General features: G+C 43.2%; 1 protein-coding gene and 1 pseudogene across 5 annotated transcripts in view; one reads left to right on the top strand and one right to left on the bottom strand.

The window, feature by feature from the left end:
- Positions 1 to 219: 219 nt before the first annotated feature.
- Sytl2 (synaptotagmin like 2) overlaps positions 220 to 18268 on the top strand; it is a 115395-nt gene continuing 97346 nt past the window's right edge. For 4 of the 5 annotated variants that reach the window (XM_028770572.1, XM_028770571.1, XM_028770573.1 and 1 more), the window contains exon 1: positions 220 to 619. The gene's annotated coding sequence lies outside the window, so the exon portion shown is untranslated. The remainder of the gene's footprint in view (positions 620 to 18268) is intronic. The other variant, XM_028770568.1, reaches the window with a different exon arrangement.
- On the bottom strand, positions 8259 to 8662 carry LOC114623858 (annotated as a pseudogene).

Raw genomic sequence — 18268 nt, 5'->3', positions numbered from 1 at the left:
GACGGAAGGTATCCGCGTATCCGCGCCCTTCAGGCATTGGGACAGTTTTTTAAAGCACAGTTTCCGTTATTTTGGATTAAAGCTCGATTGCTTCACTGATAAGTAGAGAAGGAGGCCTGGAAAAGAGCGAGAGAGAAACGCAGGGACCTGAGCACGGGAGGCAGCCTGGCAGGCGAGGGCGGGCGGGGCGAGCTCCGTGCTCCTGGGAAGGTCCCGCGTTGCCCTCCCCTCCTCCCGCCACGAACAGCAGCCGGCGACACCTGGGCGGCGCAACAGCTGCCAGCGCTGGGCGGCAGAGAGGCTGGCAGCCTGGGAGGTACAGCGGGCAGCCGGAGCTCCGGCAGCGACAGCCAGGGAGGTTGGGGCGGAGACGCGCTCTGGGTGTGACTTTTCTGCCCACTGACGGTGTCACCGAGACTGCTTTCAGGTCCTGCTCTGGGTCTTGGTGTAGCTGGAGGAGTTGGTGGAGGGATTTTTGTTGTCCTTGCTATCCTGACTGCTACAACGTGAACCACCGGGTGTCGGCAACCAACAAGTTTCATTCCTCAGTTTCTCCTTTAGTTAAAGAGTTACTTCTGCTGCCCTCTCCGCCGTGTGTCCGCGGAGCTAGGGACACCAGGTAGGCAGTTGCGACCGGATTGGGGGTGGTACTCTGAAGGCTTGACCCCAGACCTGTGGCTGGAGGCTGGCAGGACCTGGCCGCGGAGTAATTGCCCGCAGGGTGCTCAGGTGAAGACCAGCAGAGGATAGACCTTTCTCCAGGCGCAGCGAGGGGGAGCCAGCTAAGGACCGGAGAGCTCTAGTTTGAAAATTAATCAGATTTGTTTTGGGACAGTTTCCTCTACACCCAACCAGATCTCTTTTCGTAGCGAGCTAAGTCACATGGGTGGGATTTGCCAGCTTCAAACTGCAACACCGCGTGTTTCAGGGTGTAAGACCCCGTCCAGTAGCCCTAGAAAGGGGTAGGAAGTGGGGTAGGAAGTGGGTCTCTGCGCTCACAGTGCCTCCTCCCTTTTCCTTTTCCCCTTTCCTCCTTTTATAAGTCGCCTTTGGCTACGAGGGGCTCCATTTCCTGCATCGTTGAAAAGTTCTCATTTTCACCAAGGGTTAGTGTGTGACCAGCGGCTTCCAGGACTCCAGGCTGTGGGCTCCGGGTTGAGAGGGAAGCCTAGACACACACTTTGAATCACAGATTTCTGACCCTACACCCTAGTAGTGGAGTGCAGAGAAAACCTGAGGGATTCAGATACACAGCTGGAGGGTCGTGTGGGTCCAAACTTTCAGTTTGGTGGGTCCAACTATCTCTCCTTTTGATAGCCTTTTCTGGCTAAAACGCTGATCCTGCTGTCTGCAGGATGGAGAAGACAGGACAAGGCAAGCTAATTGAAAGTGGCTGAGATCTTGACTCTGTTTCTGGAGCTCTCTAACACCCAGCCCTCAACTTCTTTCATCTCTGCCCTTAATCATTCCTGGCATACATTTGAAATCAGATCCTTGGACCCACTAAAAGTGTCCAGGAAGGAGAAGAGAGGTTCAGTGAGGGAGGAGGGGCGGTGCTGATTTCTCTTCTCCGGACATTTATTATGGACAAGACACTGTTCTCTATATAATGCATCCCTAAATTCTCTCAAGGTTGGTTCACTAGACTTCATTTATAACTGAGATGCTGAGGCTAAGAAAGATTGGTTCTTGTATTCTAACACAGCTAATCACTGGCGCAGTTGGGATTAAAACCTAGTTTCTAATTCTAAAACCCTTCTACGTTGTGCTCTTCTGTAAAGACAAGCCAGGGCTGGTAAAAAGCAAGCAAGCAAGCAAGCAAGCAAGCAAGCAAGCAAGCCAGCCAGCCAGCCAGCCAGCCAGCCAGCCAGCCAGCCATTATTGAGCTCTCACTAAGTGCCAGGCACTGTTAAAGCATCTCAGAAGTCCTATTGACATGTATGGTCAGGAATGTCCATCATTCTGGGGGATCAGTGACTGACATTGCCTCTCTCTCAGTAGCAGCCCCACTCCAGAAAGCCTGCCTAATCCACTCAGCTGCTACTGCTTGGGTGAGGCAGGAGTTCTGTTTGCTTTATGCTAGAAATGGTTTGGGGTCTAATGAAAGATTGATTGTCTGAATCTGATCCGTTAGACCTGACCGTTGGCTTGTGAATGATCGCTCTGTCCCTTAAGAGGCTCATTCCAGTCTTTACTCAATAAACATTTGTGGAATGAATGAATGAATGAATTAGCACCTTGTGCACAGTGATCTGCTGCTTGCAGAACAGTGAAGCAGTGGTGGTGGTGGTGGGGTAGCAGCCTGGGCCCTAAACTCCAAGCCAGTGATGCCAGCAGTGGCTTCCCTGAGCCAATCTCCCTCCTCTTTTGTAAATTGCAGATGATGACCTCCTTACCATAGATTTTTTGTCACTCAAAAACACCGAGGATGATCAGCTGAAGAGGGCTTGTTTGGTTTGTGGTTTCAGCCCATGTTCATTGTCCTCTATTGCTTCTAGGCCTGTAGCAAGGCAGTGTGTGATGGTGGGAGTGTACCTTAGAGGAGAAGACAGTTTCCTCTGCGAGTGAACACCATCGAGGTCTTAAGTTTTAACGAATGGCCATAGTCTACTTCCTTGTTAAAATAAAGGTTAAAAGATTTCTTACTTTTATTTTATGGGCGGGTATTTTGCTGGCATGTATATCTGTGTACCACATGCATGAAGTAGCCATAGGAGCCAGGAGAGGAGTCAGACCATCTGGAACTGGAGTGTTGTGAGCCACCATGTGGGTGCTAGGAGCCAAACTAGAGTCTGCTGGAAGAGGAACACTCTTACTGCTCTCTCTCTGCTCCCCCTCCCTCCTTCCCCCTCTCGTAATTAGTGTAATGTATGTGAGTGTATGCATGCCTGGTACCCTTGGAGTTCAGAATAGGGCATCACATCCCCCGGAACTGGAGTTGCAGATGGTTGTGTGCTGTCATATGAGTTCTGGGACTCTAATCTGGGTCCCGTGGAAGAGTAGTCAGTGCCCTTAAGACCCTCTGAGGACTCGTATCCACAGAGCTGTACATATCCTTCTTCCTAAAGGTTCCAGTATGCCCCAGTGGTATCACCAAGCACTTGGTACCTTCAGGGGACATTTCGAAACCAAACTATATTACTACTCTCCTCTGTCAGTCAGTCATGAGAACCGAGTGTTACATGTTACTTATTATTTATTACTTGAGTTATACACAAGTGTGCTCCCTCCCTCCTTCCCTCCCTCCTCCCTCCCTCCCTTCCTCCCCCCTTCCTCTTTCCCTCCCTTCCTTTTTGTTTTAAAATTAAAGATCCAAGCCTGTTTGGTGGTTAATAGTTTTTTTTTTAAATTAGATATTTTCTTTATTTACATTTAAAATGTTATCCCTTTTCCTGGTTCCCTTCTGGAAACCCCCATCCCATTCCCCCCCTTCCTCTATGAGGGTGCTTCCCCCACCCACCCACCCACCCACTTCCACCTTGGGGTATCAAGCCTTCACAGGACCAAGGGTCTCTCCTTCCACTGATGACCGACAAGGCCATCCTCTGCTACATATGCAGTTGGAGCCATGGGTCCCTCCATGTGTACTCCTTGGTTGGTGGTTTAGTCCCTGGGAGCTGGGGGGGGGGCTCTGATTGGTTGATATTGTTGTTTTTCTTATGGGGTTGAAACCCCTTCAGCTCCTTCAGTCATTTCTCTAACTCCTTCATTGGGGATCCCATGCTCAGTCCAATGGTTGACTGTAAGCATCCCCCTCTGTATTTGTCAGGCTCTGGCAGAGCCTCTCAGGAGATAGCTATATCAGGCTCCTGTCAGCAAGCACTGCCCAGCATCTGCAATAGTGTCTGGGTTTGGTGACTGTGTATGAGATGAATCCCCAGGTGGGGCAGTCTCTGGATGGCCTTTCCTTCAGTCTCTATTCCACATTTTGTCTCCGTATTTCCTCCTGTGAGTATTTTGTTCCCCCTTCTAAGAAGGACCGAAGCATCTACACTTAATCTTAAAATCCTGATCAGAAGATTTGAGTATTTCCTTTGTTTTACAGTGTGAAGGCAGACTTGACCTTCAAGGGAACTATGTATTTATACAGGAAATTCTGAGAGCTGTCTAAGCCAGGCAGAAGCATGCTAGGCAGAATCAGTAAGAACAGTTTGAAGGGCAGGAGCACATTGGTGAAGACTGAGAGCCATGAGCCATGACCTCAAGGGGCATTCTTGGGCATTCATCGAATTCATTGACAGACTGGGGAGATAGACCAATGGGACCTGCTGTGGGAAGCCAGTGGCTTGGCTATTACTTCTGTATTCACAGAAGAAAAATTGTACAAACTGGGCTTTCTCCTTCCTTCTGAATCTGGGCTTCTTTACTTAAACAGTTGGGGAATTGGACTAGATGAGATTTCTTGCAATCTTAAAGGTCTGGTTCTGGGTTATTTTCTATTCACGTCTCAAATGAATCAGGTAGTGGGAAAATGGTCCTACTCTCTGTTGTTTTGAGCTTCTGATGACAGCTTTGTGACAGTCCTCACCTGACATGCTGTTTAGAGGGCAGTTGTTTTTAGTCACTTAATTGTTAGCTATTAGTCTAGAACCCCCTAGAATGTTGGGGGGAGAGAATAGTTTGGGGGTTAATTTTTGGAATGTTAGGTATATAGAAATATAATAAAAGCAGGGTTTTAAAAAAATCACAATGAAGTCATGTGGTTCATTAAGTATTTGCTGCTAAGTTACTAAGTACAGTGTTTTTCTACAGTGCCCCCTGGGCACTTGGCCATGTGATAGAACTCTTGCAGAATGTGGGAGAGGCACATGACCCTGCTTGACTAGCACAGCACTGCAGAGTGAAAGGAAGTTACAGAAGACAAGAGAGAGAACACAGCCGTGGTCAGCACAGGGATGCAAAGAAAAGACCAATGTAGGAAAGTCTGAGGCTCTGACGGCTCAGGCCGTGCTCTTCAATGCTGCATCCTGAGACTGGCACTCCGGAGAAGCTTAGTGAAGTATTTTAAATTAAACCATAAATGAACAAATGAAACAATGTATGAATCGCTCTGCTGAGACATGGTGCTGTGCCCCCGTGACAGTTGCAATGAAGTCTCTTTGAATGTAAACCTCCCAAATCACATTCATAGGTGTCGTCTCTCGTCAATGATTGAGAGAACCCATGGCTAAAATGAAAGCATTTCCTACCCCACAAACGTGTGTGTGTGTGTGTGTGTGTGTGTGTATCACACATACGTGAGAGCACATGCATGTAGAGACCTGACATTGATGTCAGGAAACACGCTTAATCATTCTTTCACTGTATCAAATGAGGCGTGATCTCTAAATCAAACCCAGTGCTCGCAGGCACGACTAATCTCACTAGCCAACTTGTTTTCGAGGTTCTCCTCTCTCTTGCTTCTGAGGCTGGTGCCCAACCAGCATTTATGTGGGTTCTGAGCATCCTAACTCTGGTCCTCATGCTTGGAAGGTAAGCATGTGACCTTTGAGCATCTCCCCAGCCCCTTACAGCACACTATCCATTCTTGGTGGCTGCCAATAGACATTAGATTTGGCTTCATATTCCTGAGTCTTCCTTCTATAAATTCACCAAGAAATAGTTGTGGGAGTGGGGATGTATCTCTGAGGTGAAGTGCTTACGTAGCATGTACAAGGGCCTGGAGTAGAGTCCCGGCATGTATGGAAGCACAAGAGTGGAAGCCCATATGCACACACAGAAAGACCTTGTAAGCAATACCACACTTGTCTGAGTAGAGGAGAAAGAAAGGCATCATTTGGCTCCTGGGTGAACAGGCTCTTCTTTTTCCCCTTATGGGAGCATTGTTTTACTGTGACATTTTTCACAGAACTGAACTGACACCATCAGCTCCGATCAGACAGATGTGTTTTATGCTGCCATTATTCATGGCCACAGGCGCCTGGTCTTTCCTGCCACTGGCTGAGTCACTTGGTTAAAACACAGGGCTGTGAGGCTAAGGGCATGAGCTGGAGCCCAGACCAGAAGAAGCTGTTCAGTCAGATCTGTGCTCTGGTCTGCCTGCCAGTGATCTGCATGGAAATGAAGGTAGATGTGGCAAGTTAGATTCTTTACAGCAGATTCATTACCACTGTTGGTTTTAAACTAGTCATTTGAATTTTGGAAGTATAGTTTGATGCTTTCCAAATGTATGCTAAGATTGGTTCAGTTTTGTCATTGTGGGTATGTTCAGGGGACTCATCTTGTCCCCAAATCCTAACTTGTTACCATATCCTATAATCTCCATGAGTTCTTAAAATGGCTATGGTCCTATCTGCCTCTCAAGGTTGCAAAGAGACTTGGATAAGTTTGTATATTTAATAAAAATCAGCTAAAACAGATGCTGTTGCTCAGTGGCTGGCCAAGAGTCATCATTTAAAGACTTGCTGCTTCATAACAATCTGGGGCCATTTCTGATTTAACTAGTTTCTGTCTGATGCATTCACAGCAACTCATGAGCAGTTAAAGTCACAGACACTCATCAGTGAATGCTGTAAGTCGGTGCATCTATGCTTTCAAGGCATCGTTACTGGTTATGTAGGATTCATCCTCAGTTACTCTAAATGCATTTCACCTGAGCTGGGATGTGTTGCGTTGCTAATGGCACATAATACATTATCTCGGATGGCTTCAGAATGCTTTTTTTCTACCCCACAATGAAAGCAGATGATGATAGTGGTATTTGAACTTTATTTAGCACTTACTTTGTATCAGATAGTATGCTAAACATGGACCTACATACATTTGTTAATTATGAAAGCAGTTTGTTACTGATAGTATTTTTTGTCTCACTCCCTGGAAACTGAGGCACAGATAAGTTGCACAAGGTCAGGTAGCTAACAAGAGAAGGAATAGAGATTTGACCTCAGGCATCTGACCTCAAAGCCCATTGTTTGGATCATCAGAAGACAATTCAAAGTACTTAGTACCTACCTGGGTCCTAACGGCATCTTGTCTTCTTGCTCATGAGTATAGTAGGTTACAAACTGAGTTCTAGATGCAGATCTCATAGGATGCATAGCTTGTACAGTGTTGAGACTACACAAAAGAATATTTAAAAAAGGGCATGTCGCAAACATTTGGGAGACTTTTCTATAGAGAGATAATAATAATAATGGGGATTAAGTAGTTCAGGGAGTATCTAGGAGACAATAAACTACAAGCGATGAGGCAGCAGCTTGGCAGCCCACTTAAGGGTCAATACTGGGCCTAGGGAGATGGCTCAGCAGGTACTGTCTGCTGCCAAGTCTGATAACCTGAGTTTCATCCACACAGTAGATGGAAGGAACTGATGTATGAATGTCTGGTACCTGTGCATCTGGTACCTGTGGGGGTCAGAAGATGATCTCAGATCCTCTGGAACTGTAGTTACAAATGGTTGTAAGCCACCAAGTGTGTGCTTGGAATAAAACCTGGGTCCTCTGCAAGAGCATAGGAACTCTTAACTGCTTAGTCATACTCTAGTCCCCAGAATAGGTATTATTTACTGAGTACACACTTAATGTCAGTCTGTCAGTCTCTTGCTTATCTAATTAGAAGGAGAGTTCTCAGAAATAATGTACATTACCTTCATAATCACTGTGGTCTTGCTAGAATCCTGGGACACTTTGCCAACTAATGGTTAATAAAAGATATTTTTCAGGTATACCCATAGACAGTGAGAAGCTGGTATTCTGATGCGGAATATAGCAATGTGATAGGAGAAGAGTTATAGTAAAGAAAGGAGATGTAGATAGTAGATACTGCTATTTAATTCAAGATTGCTTTTGGAGGGTACATCACTCTTAGTTAGAGCTTTACTGCTGTGAACAGACACCATGACCAAGGCAAGTCTTATAAAGAATAACATTTAATTGGAGCTGGCTTACAGGTTCAGAGGTTCAGTCCCTTATCATCAAGACAGAAGCATGGCAGCATCTAGGCAGGCATGGTGCAGGCTGACCTGAGAGTTCTACATATTCTTCTGAAGGCTGCTAGCAGAATGCCGACTTCCAGGCAGCTAGGATGAGGGTCTTAAAGTCCACACCCACAGTGACACACCATCTCCAAGAAGGCCACACCTACTCCAGCAGAGTCACACCTTCTAATAGTGCCACTTCCTGGGCCAAAGCATATGCATCACAATGACATACTGAAAACTGATGATATCTATGTTTTAATTTATATGACTCACATCGAAGCCATTTTATTTTTTTTCAATAAAATTTTATTTTCCCAAACGTACAGCTGACTGAACCTGCTCATGCATCTTCACCAGCAGCCGGGGCGTCTCCACCCTTTGTGCTTCTGGTGTAAATTACTTGGGCTCTGTGCTTTGAAACCAGCTTGATGAGTCCTTTACTAAGTAGCTCCTGAAGGGCTGCCCTGGCCAAGGAACCTCGAATCTTCAGTCTCTCAGAGACCACAGCTGGAGTAATGAGCTTGTAGCTGGGCACTTCCTTACAGAGTTTGTTGTATGTAGCTTTGTCAAACAGGACAAGATTGTTCAGCTTGTCCCGAACTTTGCCTTTGGAACACTTCTTCTTTTTGGCCTTGCCACCAGATTTATTTACAGGGTCTTTGTCTTTTTTGGCCGACTTTCCAGCATCTTTCTTCTTCTTGTCATCTTTGGGCAGCATGGCGAAACTCAGAGAGTAGTGTGGACCACTGCAGCCTCACCAAGATGTCAGAAAAAAAGCCATTTTATTTTTTTAAAAGGTAAATATATGCTAAGCTTATTTTCTATTTTATTTATTCATCAACTGATTATGTGTTTGGTGTATGTCCGTGTGTGTGAAAATTATTTATTTATTTGGAATGGACATTGAACTTGGGACTGCTCACATGCTAGATGAACACTGTATCATTGAACTACATCTCCAGCCCTTATTTGCTATTTCAAATACAGACCATTTAAGTCTCCTTTTGGCAAAATGATTGAGCCTTAAACCCAGAAAGACTATCTAAGGCCCCTTTTCATATCTTTAACATCAAGTTTAAAATTCTAGGATTAGACACCCACTGAGTGCTGACTTTGGTCAATGTACTGTATGGTTTCTTTTGATTAGTAGGTGGCATTGTAGCTAGCAGCTTCTGAGTTTCTTGGCAGGAGACCAGGGAAACTCAGGTGGTCAAACCCTCACTGACGGGAAGCTGCAAGAACCTGTGTTCCTCTTCTCCACAACCAGTTAGAAAAAGAGCAAGGTACATACAAGTGTCTGTTTGTGTGTTTCTAGGACTGTGTTTATGTTTCCCGTAGTGTTGTCTGCTTTATTCAGACCACAGGGAAAACCTGACCTATACCTGGAATTCCTTAGAGAAAGCCACTGGGGAGTTAGCCTTGGTTACTTGAGCCCAGTGTAAAGATCACTTGCCTCCCTACAGGAACCAAAGAGTGGCCAGGAGCCAAGGGTGTGGAGGAAATGTAACCCCACCTGTCAGATCCTGCTAGGGACAGATGCAGCGCCATGCAACTGAGCACAGCTGTTTGCTTGGGGTGCAAGGGAGTAAGGAGTGGGTGGATCTGTTTGTTTTTATCGTTCTCCTTCAGACTTTCTCCAGGATCACTCTCTAAGCAGCCAGAAACTAAAAGCAAGCTTTGGGCTGATATTCAATGCATAGGTACAAGATATGCATATTAAACTTCTAGAAGCATCCTATGTGGAACTGTTGGAACACTAGACCTTTGGTGCTGACCTGTTTCTTGGGCCAAGGCCCATGTTCTATGATAGATTCTGCATAGGTCTCTTCTCTTTGAGACCAAGGTGTTATGATTGTGAGTGGGAATTGCTCAGGTCCTTGAGAATGTTCCATAGTCATACATACAATTCTAGTTTAACATGCAAATGCAGTATGGCTGGTTGTTCTTTATTGAAAGTAAAGTGGCAGTTCATTGAAACTTTTATTAAATTCTGAATATTTTCGGTAAAAGGGACAACAGCCCTAGTGAGTTGAATATCAGATTAGGTATTAACTCATTCAATAAATACTGTTTTCTACATACTAGAAATTGTTTGAGGCTCAGAGTCTAGTGAGGAAGACAGATGTCTATCACTATTGTGCAGTGTGATGTTAACAGTCAGAAGTAAGCAAAGGTCAGGCAGCCAGGTTCTTCCGAGAGAACTGGTGGTATGGTAGGAAGAGCTTTGGATGAATAGCACTCAGAGTTCAGAGTAGTAGAGATGGTGGCCAATTGGAGTATAGTCAGAGCAACGCTGCAGGAGCTGAGGCCAGAGAGGTTGGAGTGGACTGACTGATCATGGAGAGCTTTACATAATTGAGACTGGATATTCGTTTCAGTGGCATTTGCCCTTCTTGTCAAACTCCTACTGACCTCTCACTCCCGTTCTGCTGTCTTTAAACCCCCAGGAGATGGTGGTTCTTTCCCAGCTCTTCCTGGTCCACCACCATGGGTGGTCTTGCCTTTCTCTAACTGGCTCAGTGTTGGGTCCCATACCTCATCTGACATCATCACCCATCGCTAGGACATCCATCTTTATGTACTCACTTTATCTTCTCTCTTTATCTTCTCTCTTTATCTTCTCTCTTGATCTGATTGCCTTTAGAGGCAGGGCCTCAGGGACCTGATTATTCCCTCAGTTCCCAGCACCAAAAAAACCAACCGTGGGAAAGTACACAGAATAAAGGTATTTTGAAGCACTAAGTTATGCTTCTTAGAAGAATTTAGAGATTAATCTTCTAAAAATATTTGTTTTTCATTAAATGTGTGTATGAGGGACATTTTGCCTACAGAAAATAGAGGTGTCAGATTCCCCAAAGCTGAAGTTACAGGTGGTTCTGAGCCACCTGATACGGATGGGAACAGAACTTGGGTAAGAACTCTTAACTGATGAGCCACCTCTCCAACCCATCAACAAACAATTCTTAACTACAAATTTGAGGTTTTGTTTCTAGGAAGCTGAAAAAAATTAATTCAGCAGGCTTGAAATTGCTTATTTGTGTAAAAGACCTACTTGAAGTGTTGGCCCTGGGCTAGCATCTGGATGTCAGGAGGGTTCCCACTACTCTAAATGATAAGAGTAATTCCCTGCATGTAGACGACTAATGGTTCTCAACCCCAACAGGGGTCGAATATCAGATATCCTACATAGCAGAGATTTACATTACAATTCATAACAGTTGCAAAGTCACAGTTATAAAGTAGCAATAAAGATAATTTTATGGCGGGGGGGGGTTATCACAACATGAGAAACTGTATTAAAGGGTCACAGCATTAGGAAGGTTGAGAATCATTGCTCTAGAGTATACAAATAGCTTATGCTGGGTACCTGCTTTTCTTCTGGAAATTCTGAAAGTAGATACATGCCCATGTGACCATCTCCCCAAATAATTCTCAACCAAGTCTCTAAGGAACTCTTAATTGGTAACCTTTCATGTATGTTGTTAACTTCTGCTTTGTGTCCTACATGACTCCCCTGGTGAGGATCTTGGAAGCTCAGACCAATTTTCCTCCTGACTTAATGAGTGTACTTTGTCTTTTGCTGACTCAGCTTTGTATGTGTTCCCAATGAAAAATTTATAGCAGTGGGCACGACTTGATGTTGAAACCTGAGACTGCATTTGGCCATTGCTTCTAAATAACATGAACTGCTACAAAGTACAGAGCCAAGCTACTTATTTTGTTGTTGTTGCTGCTGCTGTTGTTGTTGTTGTTGTTGTTGTTGTTAATTTTCCAGCTAGGTCTTTGTGGATACAAAGACTCAGAATTTCTGGTCCTTCTATAGAGATGAGGCCATCCTAGGGCTTTCAAAGCTTCCATGGGTTTTACCCTTTCATAAGCCAAATGTGATTCCATCCTTTGAAAGCAAATGTTAGGCTTTGAATCCTAAACTCTGAGAAGGTTAGTGTCTCTGATAATTTGTTTGTTTGGAAGCAAAGTGTAATTGAGAGGGTTCACAAACAGGACACCCACCTCCAAGCTGAACTGGAACCAGTGCAGATAGATTATGGTACGTCGTGAGGTAGTGGCCTGAACAAGAAGGGTGTAGCCATCTGGTAAGGGCTATAGGTCAGCATAAGAACATTAACTTTTTTTTGAGCTGTGTAGACTATACCCAACAGAGAAGGAAACAATGAAAAGTCTAAAATCCTCTAACATAGTATCTGTATGGAGATATACAACATTCAAAATGCTTTCACAAATCTATCATTTGATGACAAAGTATCCTTACTGGGTAGGCATTATCAGTTCAAAGATGAGAACACTATGATCTAGAAAGAAAAATGAGTGTCTTGTCTAGACAGACTTGGTTAGTTCAGCTAGGACCACCCAAGTTTTCTCATTTTAAGTTTAGATACAGAGAAGCTCAAGCTCTGTCGAGTCTAGTAGAATCCTGATGGATTCTGGCTTTAAAGTGTGTACCAGTCAAACTTCAGAAATGAAGGGTGTCACTGAATAAGTGAAAGCTTTAGGGCTAAGTTTCCACTCTTGCTGGGTGCCATCTTGGATACGTTTATGTATAGGGAGAGAATGCAGGTACTAAACCACTCTGTTTTAGTGCCTGGGTTGAGAATTGGACAGAAAGAGGAAGGGACAGAGGATCTGGGAGGATGTGAGCTACAGGTCTATGTTCTTGAAAAACTGTTGGACAAGGTGGAAGCCTTACCCTGTCCTACAGGATGCAACTGGCAGCAGGTCTGGTTGTCCCTTTTAGAGCATCTCAGATACTATCAGAGTTTTAAAAGGAACGGAATTAAGTTATTAAACAAACTAAGGTTAATAATTGCTTTCAGTTCCTTCTGATTGGTTCTGTATATCCACTGTGAACCCCTTGGGGACAGTAATCAATTATAATGAGTTTTATATGTGTCAGGTGTCTAACATAAAACATTTCTTTAATTTTCACAAAGATCTTTCTCTTTTTCTCTCCCCCCTCCCTCCTCCTCCTCCTCCCCCTCTCCCTCTCCCTCTCCCTCCCCTCCCTCTCCCTCCCCCCTCCTTCGCTTCCTCCCTCCCCCTCCCTTTCTTCCTCTGTGTACATGCAGGTGCACTCATCCATGAGTGAAAAGCCAGAGGTCAATGTGGAGTATCTCTGTGGAGTGTCTCCCTATCATATTTTTTGAAACAGTGTCTCTGACTGAATCAGGCCACACTGTTTTGGCTAGATGGGCTGGCCAGTGAGCTCTGGGGAATCCTTTGCCCCAACCTTAAATTGTGGTCACACATGGATACCACTATGTTTATCTTGGGTCCCTATGCTTCTACAATACACACTTTACCCACTGAGCCATTTTCCCAGCTCCTTAAATAGTGGATTTCAGGTGTGAGCCACCACACTTAGCTCTACATATAGTTGACTCTTACCAGGGCACCAATAAGGAGTGAAGTTCTTCTACTGAGTAGGTTAAACACAATTGCAAATCATAGAGGAGATCTTCTTAATGAAGACAGTACCTGCTTTGTATTTGAATGTGTTTCCATTCCTGGGTCCCACAGGACTCAAGGGTAGCAAACTTTCTTACTCTTCTTGGGTAAAAGGGTCAGCAGTGGTCTCTTCTGTCTGTTGGCTGCAGAGCCAGCTTATCCAAAGTCATTCCACCTTGGCAAAAGTTCATCACCTGGGGAAAATCTGCCTTATTAGATAAAAATTTTTATATTACTGCCCTATAAGAAAGAAGGAAGCAGATCATTCAAGTAGTTGTTGCTATCATTGGCATCATTCCTTTAAAATAATTAGCGCATTGCTCTTAAGAGACATTGCACCTTAGCACAATGGAAGAGCTGACCATAGCCATATAAATTCCAGGCTGATATATTGTTGAGCACAGACTATTAACAATATTAAATGCCTGCAACCAAAACGCCTGATCATGAGTCACTGTTTCAAGAGCAGGGAAGCTCAGCCTGCTAGTGTGCTCTGGCTACAGGTAGTAAGGTTCAGCTTCTCTAGATTAGATAGTGAAGCAGGGACCAGGTCTCCATCACTTCAGGGAATGGAAATGCAAACATTCTTTTGGAGGGTGGAGCTTTATTTTATTTGGGATACTGAGAACATAGCACTGTGAGTAGTCACATCAGCTAATAATTACATAGTGAACCTGTGTTTGACTAAGTTCCTTAAGTATATAAGCTCATCTGATTTTCACATCATGACTTTAGGTAGATATTTTACCAATGAAGATGTTGTCTTAGGGTTTCTGTTGCTGTTATAGAATACCATGACCAAAATTAGCTTGGAGAAGAAAGGGTTTATTTCAGCTTACAATCCCATAATACAATCTATCACCAACAGAAGTAAGGTCAAGAACTCAAAGAGATCAGGAACCTGGAGGTAGAAGCCAATCTGGAGGCCACAGAGGCATGTGCCTTACTGGCTTGTTCATCATGGCTGGTTCAGCCTATTTTCTCATAGAACCCAGGACCACCAGCCCAGGTCTGCTCCTCTCACAAACACAATGGTCTATGTTTTTCTACACCAATCAAGAAACTGTACCATAGGCTTGCCCACAGGCCAAGCTAATCTGGGTTGGGGCATTTTTTCAAGAGAGGTTCCCTTTTCCAAAATGACTCCAGCTGGTGTCACATTGAAATAAAACTAGAAATAAACTTGTCCCTATTTTATTTTTAGTGACCTGCTAAGAATTAGGACCTAGATATTTAAAAGGCACAGTGCTTTCTTGTGTTGTTGTTATTAGAAGAAGCAGTGTGAAATGCCTTCACTTTTCACAAATTCATGGAGTAATTCCTGGAAACCCAGCTTTTTTTTTTTCATCCCCATGCAAACAAATGAGAATCAATGTTTAAGTTAATTAATTAAAGATAGATGTTCTTATATGTCAACCTCAATCTATGGATATATTTCTATCTCTTAACCAACAAAATAGTAGAAATTAGCACAAACAACTAGGAAGACTTTACAAACTCTAAGTTCTCTCAGTTGAAGACCAGTTCATTGAAAGACAGGATACTTATCTGGAAATTTGTATACTCTTCAGTTTTGTGATAAGTATACTCTATGACTCTAAAGAAATATGTTTGCTACTTCCTTTGTCCTTTATCTGATTTTGTATGTATATGTGGTGTGTGTGTGTGTGTGTGTGTGTGTGTGTGTGTGAATGTGTGTATGTGTGTGTACACAGTCAGATGTGGTAAATATAGGCATGCTTGTCGAGGCCACCAGACAATTCAAGCTTTGGTCCTTGCCTTCTACTTTGAGACAGGATCCTTTAGTTGTTTTATGACCCCAGAACTTCTGGAAATTATCTTGGCTCTACTTCCCATCTTCCCCTTGATGCACTGAAATTATGGATGCTTGTGCTGTGTGTCTGGCTTTTATCTGAGTTCTGGGGATTCAAACCTTGGTCCCCATGAGTTCACAGAAAGCACTTTTACCCACTGAGCCATCTTCACAGTCCACTTTGGTCCTTGAGAATTTACATTTACTTTTTTGGGAGATGGTGATGGAAGACTGAGATTTTTTTCCCCTGTCTAATGAATTGCAAAATTCATAACAATAGAAAGCACTGCTTCTCATTTTGACATATATGCAGTCCCATTCATTGGACTTCTTTTTCAAACCATTTAGTTATTTCTACTGAAATGGTTTTCAGGGTTCATTTTTGCATGGAAAGAGGATACTGAGGCTAACAGTGAGAACACATGTGCTTGCTGGGTTCTGGTCACAGATCTTCTAACCTTCTATTTGGTAACAGGGGTTGTCACTTGTGTGGAACTAAGCTGTGTGACAGCTGGACACTTTTGCCATGGAAATTCTGATTTCTTTGCCTGTTGAAGCAATTTCCATGACAGGAAGTGTTGGGACTACGGCCTTGATTTCTAATGACAGATGTATAAGAAATTGGTATGAAATATAGCAGCTTAGATTTCACGGATCTGATGAAAGTTTGAGATGGCTGAAATTTTTCTCTATGTGTCTCTGAGAAATTTTGTAACTCAAAGTCCCCAGGGAGGAAAAAGATAATGATGGAACCATAAAAACTACAAAAACTAGGATTCTTGGAGCAGGGAAATGATTAGCAAATATTTGCTTTTGTGATTTCTCTAATAAAATTATTTTTAGTTTTTGGTTTATTGTGTCTTGTTTGAAGAAGACCAAAAAAAAAAATATTTTGGGAGACTGGAAGGTCCTTAACGTGACATATTCCACAGGAGCCCCATTCAGAGGTATTTTGCATTAAACAGACTCAAAAGGCTATATTTAGGCCAAGAGACCAATCATTGGCCCTGACATGAAATACAGCATAGAAGTATAAGAAAGATCTGACTCCCATTGCCTCTACTGCTTCATCAGGATGTCTATTCTGAACTGCTCCTGACAGATAGGTTTGAGGAAGCCATATTGTTTGAGGCCAGGCTTACCTCTAACTTGAAGATTGATTGCTCCCTTCGAGAGGCTACAATAATGTCATAGCATCACTGGTGCATTGCATTATGTTGAATAATTTAGAGTCTAACCTTCTAGAGAACAGCAGGCATTCCCTGGCTCAGACTGTATTCCTCAGCTAACCTTTCTATCTGATTTCCTAGGATTCATACTGGGTACACACCATAAATTTAACACACAGCAATAATCTATGTTACAAAATTCTTCAACTATATACTATGTTTGGGTTTAATTTTTTCATTGTATTGTCAATGTATCAAGATTATTAATTCTCCTCTCTTGCAGCTTTTGCATCCTCAGGACAGCTGGTAGAATTTCCAGAGAGTGGGGATGAGAACCATGGATATTTTTCAGTTACAAGAAGTTGAGAAGCTAGAGGGTAGCTTAGTGCATAGTACTTTTCTCATTTGTGGCCCTATGCTGCCTCTCAAGTCTTTCCCCTCCTCAAATAGAAGCAATTGAGAAAGTTTTTAGCTACATGTATTCCCTTATTGAGGAGCTCAAAGTTTAGACATGAATCCACATGAGGCATCTGAAGAGCTCTTGTTGGCATGCTGGAAAGCAGCTGCAAGCTGTGTCCACAATGGTCAGTGCTGCAGGGAACCACAGATGGAAGATTAAACAGTAAAAGTGGAAACATCAGTGCACTGGTCTCCACTTTGATCTGGAAAGGTCCTGAGAGACCACCCTTCCCAGCAGGGTAAGTCCAGGCTCAGAAAGCTAGCGTTAGCATGTGTGCATGTTGACCTGGTGTCTTGGGACTTGCACTTTGGTGTTTTCTGGTATTCCTTGCCCCCAATCCTTTAAAAACCATCAGCCCCTAGTAAATGGGAAAGTGCTTCTCCAAGGAAAGTTTGAGTGCTCTTCTGAAATTTGCTTTTCAAGTCTAGATAATTTTCCTACTGGAGAAGTATAAGTAAAGAATATTATTATGGAGTACTATTTACAAAGACTTCTATCATTTGTTCCCTCAAGCATTTATTTCTTCTGCTGAATGTTATCGTTTCATACTGAAGTGATTTCTAGGTGACTTGGTCCTTTTCAGCTGAAAGATTGTAATGTGGTAGGAACTACCAGCACTCCAGGGTGCATCTCAAATTCCCTAACCAGGGAAGGAGAATCTTTAAAGCTTCCACTTTATCTTAGCACATAAGAGTGCAGGGTACATCTCAAATTCCCTAACTAGGACAGGAGGACCTTTAAAACTTGTTCTTTATCTTAGCATACAAGAATGCAGAGATTATAGGACGTTCCTGGGGGCAGATGGAAATCAAAGTAGGTGAACTTTGGCAGAGATGAATGGTCCAGGTTTTGACAGGGCATAGTTACAAAGGGTTGAAGGAACAACTCCTGTGCTGCTATAGAAATGGAAAAGAGCATAAAACAACATTCTACTCAACTTTTTCATTTGATACAGTAAAGCAAGCAAGATAGAAATGTTAAATGACCCACAGAAATGATACCATTATTCAGAAGTGGTTCTGGGACTAGGGTCGTGCTAGTTGGTCCTGACATATAAGATTGAAGCAAGGAAAATGGCTAATTTAGTAAATCAAAACCATTTACATGGACAAATTCTGTAATGGTACAACCTAATTCAACATAGACTGTCTTAAAGATCTGTACTATATATCTTTTCATTCTAGGAATGGCAATAATAACATTGTCTTTCTTCCATAACCAAATATGTTGATAGTAATGTTGAATTGATTTTGGAAAACTAATTCTGAATCAGTAGCACCTAGGTTTACATCCTTGCTTTTTCTATGCTGACCTTGTATTGAGTATACAATAGAATCAATAATATGCATCACTTTACTCTTATGGCTATGTATATATGGATGTAGGTATGACATGTGGGCACATGTATGTTCAGTATGCAAATGCTATTGTACTCATGTAGTTCT

The sequence above is a fragment of the Grammomys surdaster genome, unplaced genomic scaffold (genome assembly GCF_004785775.1).
Source record: "Grammomys surdaster isolate TR1022 unplaced genomic scaffold, NIH_TR_1.0 203, whole genome shotgun sequence".
NCBI classification, from domain to species: domain Eukaryota; kingdom Metazoa; phylum Chordata; class Mammalia; order Rodentia; family Muridae; genus Grammomys; species Grammomys surdaster.
This window is presented reverse-complemented; position numbering and strand designations above follow the sequence as displayed.